The 13,171-nt window shown below is 39.5% G+C and overlaps 1 protein-coding gene and 1 pseudogene across 1 annotated transcript in view; one reads left to right on the forward strand and one right to left on the reverse strand.

The window, feature by feature from the left end:
• Positions 1–13,171, forward strand: part of TRERF1 (transcriptional regulating factor 1) — a 295,497-nt gene that overhangs the window by 74,942 nt on the left and 207,384 nt on the right. The window lies entirely within an intron of this gene.
• Positions 1,781–3,971, reverse strand: LOC137232901 (small ribosomal subunit protein uS3-like; annotated as a pseudogene).

Here is a 13,171-nt window from a genome sequence, read left to right on the forward strand (position 1 = left end):
ATAAGCAGAGGGCGAGGCAGGATGCAAGGGTCTCTGCAAATCCCCAGTATACGTATAGGTGCTCAGTGAACACTGAAGAATCGAACACTTATTGAACTCATATAGAAACTTCACTCAGGCACAAGTACATTCAGCATAACAGTGGCTCATACCCAAGACACATAAATTGAAACCAAAATTAATTTCATTGTGGGTTTATGACAAGTCAAGAATGGGAGAAAATGTCATCTTCTTTTATGTGATTTCTTCACTGATGATTACGTCTCAAAAGTGCATCTGTGGGTTTGCAAAGAAAGACCCATCTGGACTGGACACCTCTTAGGTGTGTTCTCCTCCCCTTTTGCCCTTAATTAAGATGGGGGAGTTCTTATTGGTCTTGTAGATCCTCTGTGCAAAACCTTACTGGTCTTCTAGTTCCTCTGTTCAAAACCATACTTACCCTAAAGGAGCATCTCTTCACCTCTTTATGTTTGGGTGGATTATATGTGTCTCTGTGTTAAAAAAGCCTGGAGGCACCTACTTCTGGACAAGATGAAACAACAGGGTCCAAATTTATCCTTTTGCCTTAAACAACTAGAAAAGCAGATTAAAATATATGAAAAAATAGGGGCGGAGGTATAAGCAGGGGCTGGACGGAAGAATTACAAAGGTGCATGAGGAAACTTTTGAGACTGATGAATATATTCATTATCTTGATTATGGTGATTCTTTCGCAGGGGTCTACATATTTCAAAACTTAGACTATATACTTCAAATATGAGCAGTTTTTGTGTGTCAATTATATCTCGATAAAACTTTTTAAAAGTACTGGAGAGAGAGAGAAAAAAAAAAGCCTGGGAGCACAGGTACCATCAAAAAAAATACTCCCGTGCCATTAGTTGGATAGTTTCCCTTTCTTTTAGCAGATTTTAAAAATTATGGTTAAGCAGAGGTGAATATACAGAGAACAATAATCCTGCGCTATTTAATTGAATCATTTCCCTTCTTTTTCTCAGATCTGTTATTCATGTTAAGCAACGGGGTTGCTAATGAACTTAAAGCTTCTGGACCCTCACTTACAAGTTCTTTCCAAAGTTCTATAGCTGATTTTCTGTTTGTAATTGTGTTTTCTTTTTTAAAAAAAGAGGCCCCAGACTTCCCTGGTGGCGCAGTGGTTAAGAATCCACCTGCCAAGGCAGGGGACACGGGTTTGATTCTGGTCAGGGAAGATCCCACATGCTGCGGAGCAACTAAGCCCGTGTGGTGTGCCACAACTACTGAAGCCCGTGCACCTAGAACCTGTGCTCTGCAACAAGAGAAGCCACTGCAATGAGAAGCCCGTGCAACACAACGAAGAGTAGCCCCCGCTCGCTGCAACTAGAGAAAGCCTGCGAACAGCAAGGAAGACACAGTGCAGCCAAAAATATAAATAAATTAAAAAAAAAAAGAGGCCCCAGATTGTATAAGATTCAGACTCCATGAAACCTGGATGCAACCCTACTTTTTTAAAAAAAGATTTTAGGGCTTCCCTGGTGGCGCAGTGGTTCAGAGTCCGCCTGCCGATGCAGGGGACACAGGTTCGTGCCCCGGTCCAGGAAGATCCCATGTGCCGCGGAGCGGCTGGGCCCGTGAGCCATGGCCGCTGAGCCTGCGAATCCAGCGCCTGTGCTCCGCCATAGGAGAGGCCATAACAGTGAGAGGCCCGAGTACCGCAAAAAAAAAAAAAAAAAAAAAAAAGATTTTATTAAAGGTCTTTATAGAGCAACATCAGACTCTAAATCCAGCTGCCAAGGAGACTGTGTTATGCAGTGGGTACTTGCTGGCACGGCAGGCGTCTATGGCTTCCCTCCCTCTGTTCAGGGATGGGGAAGGTGACAGGGGGCAGTGTCTCATCTATGGGTTCCACCATGCTCAGTGGTCAGGCAGGGGCTTCTTAAGGGCCAGTCTTTCCACTTGGGTCCCAAGGCAGCATGATCTTCACTTTGATGCCCAGCACACCCTGTCTGAGCAGCACATGGCACCCGGTGGTGTCTGTGTAGAAGCTAACAGGGTCCTCACTGTGGGTCATCAGGCCATCCACAACTTCATGGATTTAACCCTCTGTCCTTGGAGTTGCCCAGGGATTACGACCTAGCAGCCCTTGTCCCCACTCTCCATGATGACCTTCAGCACACCACAGCAAGCCCTCCTAGAAGTGTGTACTGCAGATCCCGCCTGGGTGATGTGCACAGAGCTCTCGTATATTCCTTTTCCTCCTAAAGCTCTACACTGCCCTCAGGGAAGCCAAATCTCTTCTGAAGCACAGCGGTCAATTCCTGGATCCGCCAGCCCTTCTCACCAAGAACATTGTGCGTCCTGGAGGCCAAGATAATGATTTCCGTCCTGGTTGGTGTAAATCGGACTTCAACTCCAGAGTAGTCATCTTTGGCCAGCGCCCGAGTGAGACACTTGTTCAGTTCAACCTTGAGGACGCCATCAGCGACATCTTGGAAATTGACACTGCCATCCTGCCACCTGGCAGCACCTTAAGGAATGGCCCAGTGCTGCTGTTAAATGACCTAAGGAGTGTGATGTGAGCAAATGGTTCCCACTACTATTGCAGACAGAACACAAACACCCAAAGAACTTTAGGACTATGGTGGCCTAGAGCACCATTCTCTCCTTGGATAAGCCTTTGTGTGGACTTGGTAACAGCAGCTGAGGGGCTGTGAATAATACTTCAGACTTCCTCACTTTCTTTTTCATCAATTGCTCTATCTGGAGGGACCCAAGTGTGAAGGAGAAAAATGACCCAATAAATACAATTCAGCTTCAGCAGCTTCAGAATGCCCATTCCCTGTCTCCTCCGTCGGCTCCAGAATTGAACAAGCAAGGTAGGAGAGGAGAGCTTTGCCTCAGGTGCTCTTTGAGACTCAACATTGGAGAATTTCAGTTCCAACACCTCCAGAGAAGGTGTCTTGAAATGATCATGGAAATAGGATCTTTTACTACATGTGGGCCACATTTCACACTGTTCCTGAGTAGAATATCCTTGCTCTGCCTCTCTGTCAACCAGATCCCACTGGTTCCTCAATACAAGCTCAGTGCCTCCCTCCTGGAATTGCCTTCCCAGATCTATCCAGTGCAGAGTGAAATCTTCCTTCCCTAAACCGAGCACTTAAGATATGACAATTCTTGAAGCTGTTAGGAGTTTAGACCCAAACTCCTATAACCATATGATCTTGGGTAAGTGATAATTTTTCTGAGCAGAGAGTCCCCAATAATCATTCATTTTCCACACTAATATGTGTTAATTTTATTTATTTATTATTATTATTTTTTAATGGTTAATTTTATAATTAAAATATTTTATGATGGCAATAACAATTCGTACTGCTGTCACGGAGCCGGCATGAAGCTTAACTAAGATAATATATGTAAATATCTTTTGTAAACTATAAAATGCTGTACAAACATAAGGTACTGGCAGAGGTGATATTCCAAATATTTAATGACCGGTAGGCACTGGCCTTGACCAATCAGAATAGTTTCAATCACAGCACTGGAGCTAAGTCCAGTAAACTCCTTGTGGTGTCAGACATTAACTCTCTAGTAGCTAAATTAAAGGAAGGTTTGGGGTTTCCTGGAGGAGAAGCTAAAGTAAAGGGGGTCTAGTGGAAAGAGACTCAGGGGACTAGGGGCTATATTCTTTTTCAGATTCTCTTCCCTTATAGGTTACTACAAGATATTGAGTATAGTTCCCTGTGCTATAGAGTAAGTCCTTGTTGGTTATATATTTTATCCATAGTAATGTGTATATGTTACTCCCAACCTCCTAATTTATCCCTCCCCCCACTTTCCATAAGTTTTTTTCTATGTCTGTGAATCTCTTTCTGTTTTGTAAATAAGTTCATTTCTATCATTTTTATTTTTTAGATTCCACATATAAGTGATATCATATGATATATGTCGTTGTCTGGCTTACTTAGTACGATACTCTCTAGGTCATCCATGTTGCTACAAATGGCATTATTTCATTCTTTTTTTATGGCTGAGTAATATTCCATTGTATATATGTACCACATCTTCTTTATCCATTCATCTATTGACAGACATCTAGGTTGCTTCCACATCTTGGCTATTGTAAATAGTGCTGCAATGAACATTGGGATACATGTATCTTAGAAAATATTTTTGCCTGGACAAAAATGAAGCAGGACACATAAAAATTTGTGGGGTGAATTAAAGCAGTTCTTAAAGCAAAATTTATAGCATTATAAAATAGCTTACCTTAGAGAAGAAGAAAGGTCTCAAATCAACAACTAAGCGTCCATCTTAAGAAACCAAGGAAAGCAAAACAAACCAAATGCAAGCAGAAAGAAGGAAATAATAAAGAGCAGAAAAAATGACCTTGAAAACTGAAAAACAATAAAGAAAATCAATAAAATCAAAAGCTGATTCTCTGAAAACGTCAATGAGATCGATAAACTTTAGCCATACTAAAAATTTAAAAAAATAGAAGAGACACAAATTACCAATGTCATTAAAGACCCCACAGATATTAAAAGGCAGTGCTCTGAACAGCTCTATGCACATAAATTCAATAACTTAGATGAAATGGACCAATTCCTTAAAAGCCACAAACTTCCAAAACTCACACAAAGAAGAAATAGGCAACATATATATTAAAGAAATGGAATCCATAGGTGAAAACCTTAAAAAAAAAAAAAAAAAAAACCCTCCAGGCCCAAACGGTTTCACTGGTAAATTCTACCAAACTTTTTTTTTTTTTTCTGGTATGCGGGCCTCTCACTGCTGTGGCCTCTCCCGTTGCGGAGCACAGGCTCCGGACGCGCAGGCTCAGCGGCCATGGCTCACGGACCCAGCTGCTCCGCGGCATGTGGGATCTTCCCGGACCGGGGCACGAACCTGTCTCCCCTGCATTGGCAGGCGGACTCTCAACCACTGCGCCACAAGGGAAGCCCTACCAAACTTTTAAAGAACAAATAGCACCAATTTTACACAATCTCTTCCAGAGAATAGAAGGGAAGAGAACACTTCCCAACTCATTTTATGAGGCTAGAATTGCCTTGATACCAAAAAACTAGGCAAAGACAGTACAAGGAGAGAAAACTATAGACCACTGTCCCTCATGAACAGTACACAAAAATCTTCAAAAAAAAAATACTAGGAAATCAAATCCAGCAATATATAAATAGAATACTACTCCGTGACCAAGTGGGGTTTATCCTAGAAATGCATGACTGGCTCCAAATTCAAAAATCAATCAATGTACTTCACCATATTAAAAAACTGAAAAGGAAAAATGACATGAGCATATCAAACAATGCAGAAAAAGCATTTGAAAACATCCAGCATCGATTCATGATAGAAACTCTCAGCAATATAGAAATAGAAGGAAATGTCCTTAATTTGATAAAGCCCATCTACAAAATACCTACAGTTAATGTAATGTTTAATGGTGAAACACTGAATGCTTTCTCCTAAGGTCAGGAACAAAGCAAAGATGTCCTCTATCAACACTCCTATTCAGTATAGTACAGGAAGTCCTAGTCAGTGCAGTAAGGCAGAGAAAGAAAGTAAAGGCATACAGATTAGAAAGAAAGAATACTGTACCTATCTGCAGGTGACATGATTTTCTACATAGAAAATCCCAAGGAATTTACCGAAAAAGTCTTAATAAATGAGTTTAGCACAACTGCGAGAGATAAGGCTAACTCACAAAGAAGATTATATTTCTACATGCTTAAACAATTTGGAAATCAAAATTAAAATATATATTTCATTTAAAATCTTTAAAAGAGAAATACTTAGGTATAAATTGAACAAAACTTGTGCAGGATCTGTATGCTGACAACTATAAACACCGAGGAGAGAAATCAAAGGACATAAATAAATGGAGAGACATACTGGATTCATGGGTTGGAAGATCCAATTTAGTTGAACGTGTCAATTTTCTCTGAAGAAATCTATAGATTTAATACAATTCCAATCAAAAGTCCAATAAGATTTCTGCAGATATAGACAAGCTGATTCTAAAATTTATTTGGAAAGTTGAAGGGACCAGAGTAGCCATAATAATTTTGAAAAAGAAGGATAAAGTGGGAGAAATCAGTCTACCTGATTTTAAAACTTACTGTAAAGGAACAATAATTAAGACACTGTGGTACTGGTGGAGGGATAGAGACATAGACCAATGGATCAGAATATATCAAGCAATGGAGTCACAAAATGTCAGTTGTTAACGAAAGTAAAAAAGCAATTAAATGGAAAAAGGATAGCCTTTTCAATATGTGATGTTGGAATAACTGAACATGCATATGCAAAAGTATGCCACGAAAAGCTAAAGACAAAAAAAGCTTGACCTCAGTCTCACATTTTATACAAAAATTAACTCAAAAATAGATCATAGATGTAAAATGTAAAACTATACAACTTTTAGAAGAAGAAATAGTAGAAATGTTTATGACTTGGGATCAGGGAGTTTTCTTAGACTCGATATTAAAAGCACAACTCATAAAAGAAAAAAAATTGACAAATCGGACTTTATTAAAATGAAAACCTTTTGCTTTGTGAAAGACACTAAGAGAAAGAAAAGCTATAGACTGGGGAAAAATATTTTCAAGTCACATATCAACAAAGGACTTGTATCTAGAAAAACTCTTAAAACTCAATAGTAGGAAAACAAACAACCCAATAAAAAATGAGAACATCTTGTTATAGTTTAATTGTTATAATCCTTAAAACAAAGGTACCTATCCTGATACGAAACAAAGACCAATGCCTTCTGTTTGTTTGTTTTCAATGCCATTTTAAAATATAGTGCTTTCTGGATAATTTACATTACTGTAGATGGGAACAAAGTAATCGAGGTTTAAAATTAATTCTGTTTAATATTATAGGAAAAGTATAAACTAAGCATTTTATTCACTTCAGTTTGATTTAAGTGATCAGCTCTTTTAGAAAGCTTTCCTTGACCCTTAAGAATATGAATTCCGTATTCCCCCACTGTGCTTTGCCAGGTTCCTGTGCATATCTTTATCACAGCACCTTTCTTATTTTACAATATTAACCTGTCTCCTAAGGTTAAACCTCCTAAGGTTTCACTTTATTCTTAAGCCCTAGCATAGTAACTGGAAGGTAGCAACGACTCAGTGTGTTTGTTGAACAATTAAAGACTTGTAAAGAATAAATAAAAATTATTGATGAAATAATAAAATAGCAACAACACTAACAAAATCTGAAAATATTAGGGTGCTTTTAGAATGGTCCCTGACACATAGTAAGTATGCAATAAATGCTCATTTATTCAACAAATATTATTGTAGTTTTCCTACAATGTATGAAGCACTGTTATAGTTGATAGATAAATTACATGCATTTTCAGTTATAGCCCTTAGAGCAAAAACAACACAGACTAAAACCCCCGCCCTCATGGAATTTACATTTTAATAGGAGAGACAAACAATAAGTAAAATAAATAGGTGAAATATGTAGTTTGCTAGATGGAAAAAAAAAAAGGCGAGGGGCAAAAGACTTAAACGTCTATGTACGTTCACCAAAGAGAAAATAGCACGTGAAAAGATGGTCAATACAATCAGCTATTAGGAAAATGCAAATTAAAATCACGATGAGATACTACTACATAGCTATTAGGATGAAAATAAAATCAATAGCAACAAAAGCCTGACAGCATCTACTGACGGCGAGGTTGTGAAGCAACTGGAACTCTCATTTGTTGCTTGGAATATAAAATGGTAGTCAGGTAAACAATTTGCCTGTTTCTTATAAAGTTAAACACATACTTACCATATGATATGGTATGATCCCCCTCCTAAGTATTTACCTTAGAGAAATGAATTTTATGTTCGCTCTAAAACCTGCACATGAATGTTTATATCTGCTTTATTCTAATCATCACCTAACAGTGGAGACCACCCCAAGATCCTTCAATGGGTGAACAGATAAATTGAGTACATTCATACTCTTTAGCATTAAGATACTATTTAGAGGGGCTTCACTGGTGGCGCAGTGGTTGAGAGTCTGCCTGCCGATGCAGGGGACACGGGTTCGTGCCCCGGTCCAGGAAGATCCCACATGCTGCGGAGCAGCTGGGCCCGTGAGCCATGGCCGCTGAGCCTGCGCGTCCGGAGCCTGTGCTCCGCATTGGGAGAGGCCACAACAGTGAGAGGCCCGCATACTGCAAAAAAAAGAAAAGATACTATTTAGCAATAAATATTACTGCTAGTAGAGTATGAACATTATTGAGCAATAAAAAGGAATGAAATACTATCATTACATGTAGCAACATGAATGAGTCTCAAAGACATTATGTGGAGTCAAAGAAGCCAGTCTCAAAAGACTGTATATTTTATGATTCCATTTCTATGACATTTAGGAAGAAGGCCAAGTGAAGGAGTAATGGAGAACAGACCAGTGATTTCCAGGGGTTACAATGGGGGGAGAGCGGAACTCTAAAGGGATTTTTTAGGGTGAAGGTGATAGAACCATCTGCATCTTGATTGTGATGATGTTTACACATAGGACTGTACACACACAAACGTCAATTTTACTTACTATATGTTGATTTAAGAAAAGAAAGCCTACTGCGTGCAGCAATGAGGACCCAACACAGCCAAGAATGAATGAATAAAATAAATAAATTTACGTAAAGAAAAGAAAAGAGAGCCTATATCTAGGTAGGACCTCTGAATCCATCTGAAAGAGACAGTTTGTCAAAATTCTGTGTTCCTCAACTCAATTCCAAGGGAGAAAACAAATACTATTAAGTCAAATAAATAGATTAAAAAAAACAACAAGAATAAACAAACCAAAACCACACCTTCTATATGCAGGCTCAGTAACTCAAAGTCAGAGTTGATTTACTAGGTAATTATCCTACACAACCATACAATCATGCTTCAGGTTATTACAGCAACAGGCTGAACTGAAAAAACTAGGTAAGTGTGCTTTCTGATGTGAAATTGTTACCATTCACAGGTTTACTGTGTTGTTTTTCTTCTTTGACTTAATTTCATTTTCTATTTCAGGCTGGATTTATTGATGAGCGCTCTGATAAGCTATTTTTGTAAAAAAAAAAAAAGTGTGTGTGTGTAAGAGTTCACAGTGGGTTACAAGTGATCTGTATTTTCTTTTTGACTTAGTGTTGTTTTAAAAATTTCTCCAATGAGCATGTATTACTTTATAAACCAATAACCTAAATAAATTATAAGAACTCAAGTCAATTGCTAACTAGAGTATCTCCCACACAGAAAAATTTTTGGAATGTGTTTTATTTTATAGGCAAGAATGGGCTTAGTTACTCTAGGTATGATATCTAGTGGTTGTAAAATGGGTGCTTCTAAAAGGATTTCAGAGTTCCCTTAAAAAGGCTGTGTAAACAATTTGGCAGCTCCTCAAAAAGTTAAACATAGAATTACCATATGACCCAGCAATTCCACTCCTATGTGTATACCAAAAGAACTGAAAATAGGTGTTCAAATAAGTACCTGTACACTCATGTTCATAGCAGCATTATTTATAATTGTCAAAAGCTGGAAGCAACCCATATGCCCATCAACTGATGAATTGATTTAAAAAATGTTGTATATCCACACAAGGGGATATTATCCAGCCATAAAAAAGAATGAAGTACTGACACATGCTACAGCATGAATGAACCTTGAAAACATTATGCTAAGTGAAAGCAGCCAGACAGAAAAGGTCATGTATTTTATGATTCTATTTATATGAAATATTCAGAATAGGTAAACCTAAAAACAGAAGGCAGATAAGTGGTTGTGAGGTGCTAGGGGGAGGAAAGAATGGGGAATGACTGCTTAATGGGTATGGTGCTTCCCTTTGGGGTGATAAAAATGTTTTGGAACTAGATAGACGTGATGACTATACAACATTGTGAATTGTGAATTACACAATTCAGTGCATACTGAATTATGCACTTTAAAATGATTAATTTTGTGTTCTGTGACTTTTATCTCAACTTTTTAAAAAAGATGAAATGTGTCCTGCAATCTTATTCACATTTGCAGCAAAAATCTTTATTTTTCAAGGAAATTATAAAGGATAAATATAGTTTAGCCCGTATGTACATAGTTAAGAACTCTGAGTGGCATGTGAATTAATAAGTGATACGTACTTTTTGGAAGGTGATCTGAATAGTATTAAAATGTTCAGAGGAATTGAGTAGTCAGAAAAGAAAGTTACAAAGCAGCATAATGAACTCCCTCTGTACAAGCTTTTCAATGCTCCTCATGTGTGAAAGGTATCTACAAATATTTAATTATAGCCAAATCCTTGGTTGGAATACATTCTATTTAGCTGCTGTTGCCCTAGTGGTCCTTGCAATTCTTGGGATGCTGTGCCTGTCAAAGGTACTTTTTTGTTGTGATGTTGGCCTAAGGGTGAAGGGGAGTGGGGTGTTACCTACAAAATTTGACTTTGGGGCCTGGAATGTTTCTAAAAATTTTGAAATCCCAGGCTTCTCTCTTCACTTAATGATGGCTCTTTCAAACATCTAATTTTCTTGAAAATTCTTGGATCATCTTGTTTTTCCTTTGAAAGTATGTAAAACCTTGTACGTGATGCATACCAAATGATTACCCTTTAATAATCAATACAGAGTCCTTTACCGAAATTCATTGGTTGAATTTTCCATTTTCATGTTATTTACTCTTAACCATGATCCTGAAAATTTCAGGTAAAAGTCCTGAGCTGGCTATTCTCTGCCCTTTCCAGATTCACTTTTACCTTTTTCCACTGTACCCTATGCCCTGGCAGGCTGCCCTCCACTGATTTCATCAACAGGCTCCCAGAGCCCCTGGCTTCCTGTAGGGTTCAGCCAATGGGAGGCACATATAGGAGGTCAGAGGGCAGGGGCAGAGAGAAGCTGGGGTAGCTATTCACCTGCCTGTGCTCTCTGCAGGCTGTGGGTTGACTATGGCTGTGTTCTGTGTTGTGTTCTTACAGAAGGCCGTCACTTGTGTTGTGTGACCCTCTCCTACAGCTACAGTCACAGCCATAACTTCAGAGACAGCGTTTCCTCCATTCCAGGTATTTCTCTTTCTTGCCCTTTCTGACTTATGGGTGGTAAAGGTTCCACACTGTTTTTAGTTCTTTGGTCCTATACCATCCCTTGCTGGTTTCCCTTAGCCCTGCACAAAGGACTAACTACATAGTTTGTGGGGTCCAGTGCAAAATGAAAATGCAGAACTTTTTATTCAAAAACCACAATGGATTTCAAGATGGCGACCGCAAGGCATTAAGCAGTGCAGGACCTTCTAAGTGCAGGGTCCTGTGTGACCACACAAGCTGCACATTCACGAAGTCTGCCCTGACTGCACACTATTGTAAACAGTACTTACCATAAATGCTCCTCAGTTACCTGTTGAGTGTGCCACCCATTTCCTGCCAGGATCTTTTCTAATACAAGGTCTTAATGGTTCTCCTTCCCATTTAAAAAAAAAAAAGTGACTCCATTAGGGGTTCTGGAAAAGTAGCTGTTATCTATACTTAGATTTAAACACTCTGCAATTTAAAACTTTTTAATAGATTTGCATCTGCAGTAGGAAATTCACTTATTCTCTGTCTTCCTCACCCTTACATGGAACAAAGCCACTCATTTGGGAACCAGCGGGGGCCACCGCAGCCCTTGAGCACTACCCACCATGCGCTGGTACCGTAGTTGAAATGTGTGACTCCCAAGCATGCCTTCTGGGCGGGTGCAGGAAGTTTTAGCAGTGATTTCAACCACTGAGTTGCTTTTTGATTTTTGTACTGGATACAGAATCTACTATCCTAGTTTGCTTGTTTGTTTTCCCTCTCTTCCAAATAAGACTTAAACCAAGAGCTTTCTCATAGCCTTTCTCTCTCTGGCTAGAAACTTGCCTGAGATAGTGATCTCTTAGTATTACTAAACAAACACCAGTTAGGCCTCCTGTCTTGAGTAAGGCCTGCTCTCTCAACACCGTCCTTAACAGACTTGGGGGTTGAGGTGACAGTCAACAAATGATGCTATCTTATTGGTTTCAAAATGGGAGTCCCATAAGCTCTTCTGTGCCAGGACTTTTTGCTTTCATTGCTTTGGTTGTTACAAATTCAGGGATGGCAAAGAAACATCAGTTTGAGAAATACTCTACAACTATAGTGTTTCACTGCTTGCACTTGCCACAGACTTATTGGTGCTTGACCACTGAGCTTTCTTCAACAACTGCATTAGTGACATCCATCACTCATTTCTAAAGCACCCACTGACTTTTTCTACCCTCACAGTCCCTTGATTTGGTCACGTTGCCTCTCAGAGCCTTGGATAGAACAGGAAGCAAAGTTGGGATTTTCTTTCCATGCCTTTTCTCCCCCATTTCTCCATGCCTCCAGTTTTCCCTGTTTTTAAGAAGCGCTCCTGAAGAGTCACCTTTAATGTAAAGTACTATACGGAAGGGTTCACTTCTTTGAAGAGTTACCAAATATACTGTCTCATCTTTTCTCTGAAATGCAAATTTTCTCTCAAGGAGGACAAACTTGCATTTCAAAAGGGGGTCATATGAAAAAAATAATTCCAGCTGTTTAAATCCAGAGTACAGAAGAATTATTCCTAGAACAGTACACAGAATGTTCACTGGGCCTGAAACATTTCATTTGGTTGTGAATTGGCTACAGTTCTATTTCCATTCAGTTTTTTTTTTTTTTTTTTTTTTGCCGTACGCGGGCCTCTCCCTGCTATGGCTTCCCCCGTTGCGGAGCACAGGCTCCGGACTCGCAGGCTCAGCGGCCATGGCTCACGGGCCCAGCAGCTCCGTGGCATGTGGTATCTTCCCGGACTGGGGCATGAAGCCGTGTCCCCTGCATCGGCAGGCGGACTCTCAACCACTGCGCCACCAGGGAAGCCCTCCATTCAGTTTTGATCTGTTCTTGAGTTAGGCAAATAACCAGTGTGGTCTCAGAAATGATCCTTCTCCCGTAAAAGCAACAGCATTGCTTAGACTTCTAGTCCGCATGGCTGGAAGGGGCCTGACAGGTCTTATAGCCAAACTACAAATGAAGAAACTCAGAGCAGTTCTGGACTGGGTGACAGAACTGGTAAGCACAGAGTTGAGAATTTTGCCCAGTGCATCAGATTCTTAATCCATGCAATTTTGAAGCAGCTCTGTGGAGACACATTCTCAGGGAAAATTGG

Source organism: Pseudorca crassidens, chromosome 10, assembly GCF_039906515.1.
Source record: "Pseudorca crassidens isolate mPseCra1 chromosome 10, mPseCra1.hap1, whole genome shotgun sequence".
NCBI classification, from domain to species: Eukaryota; Metazoa; Chordata; class Mammalia; order Artiodactyla; family Delphinidae; genus Pseudorca; species Pseudorca crassidens.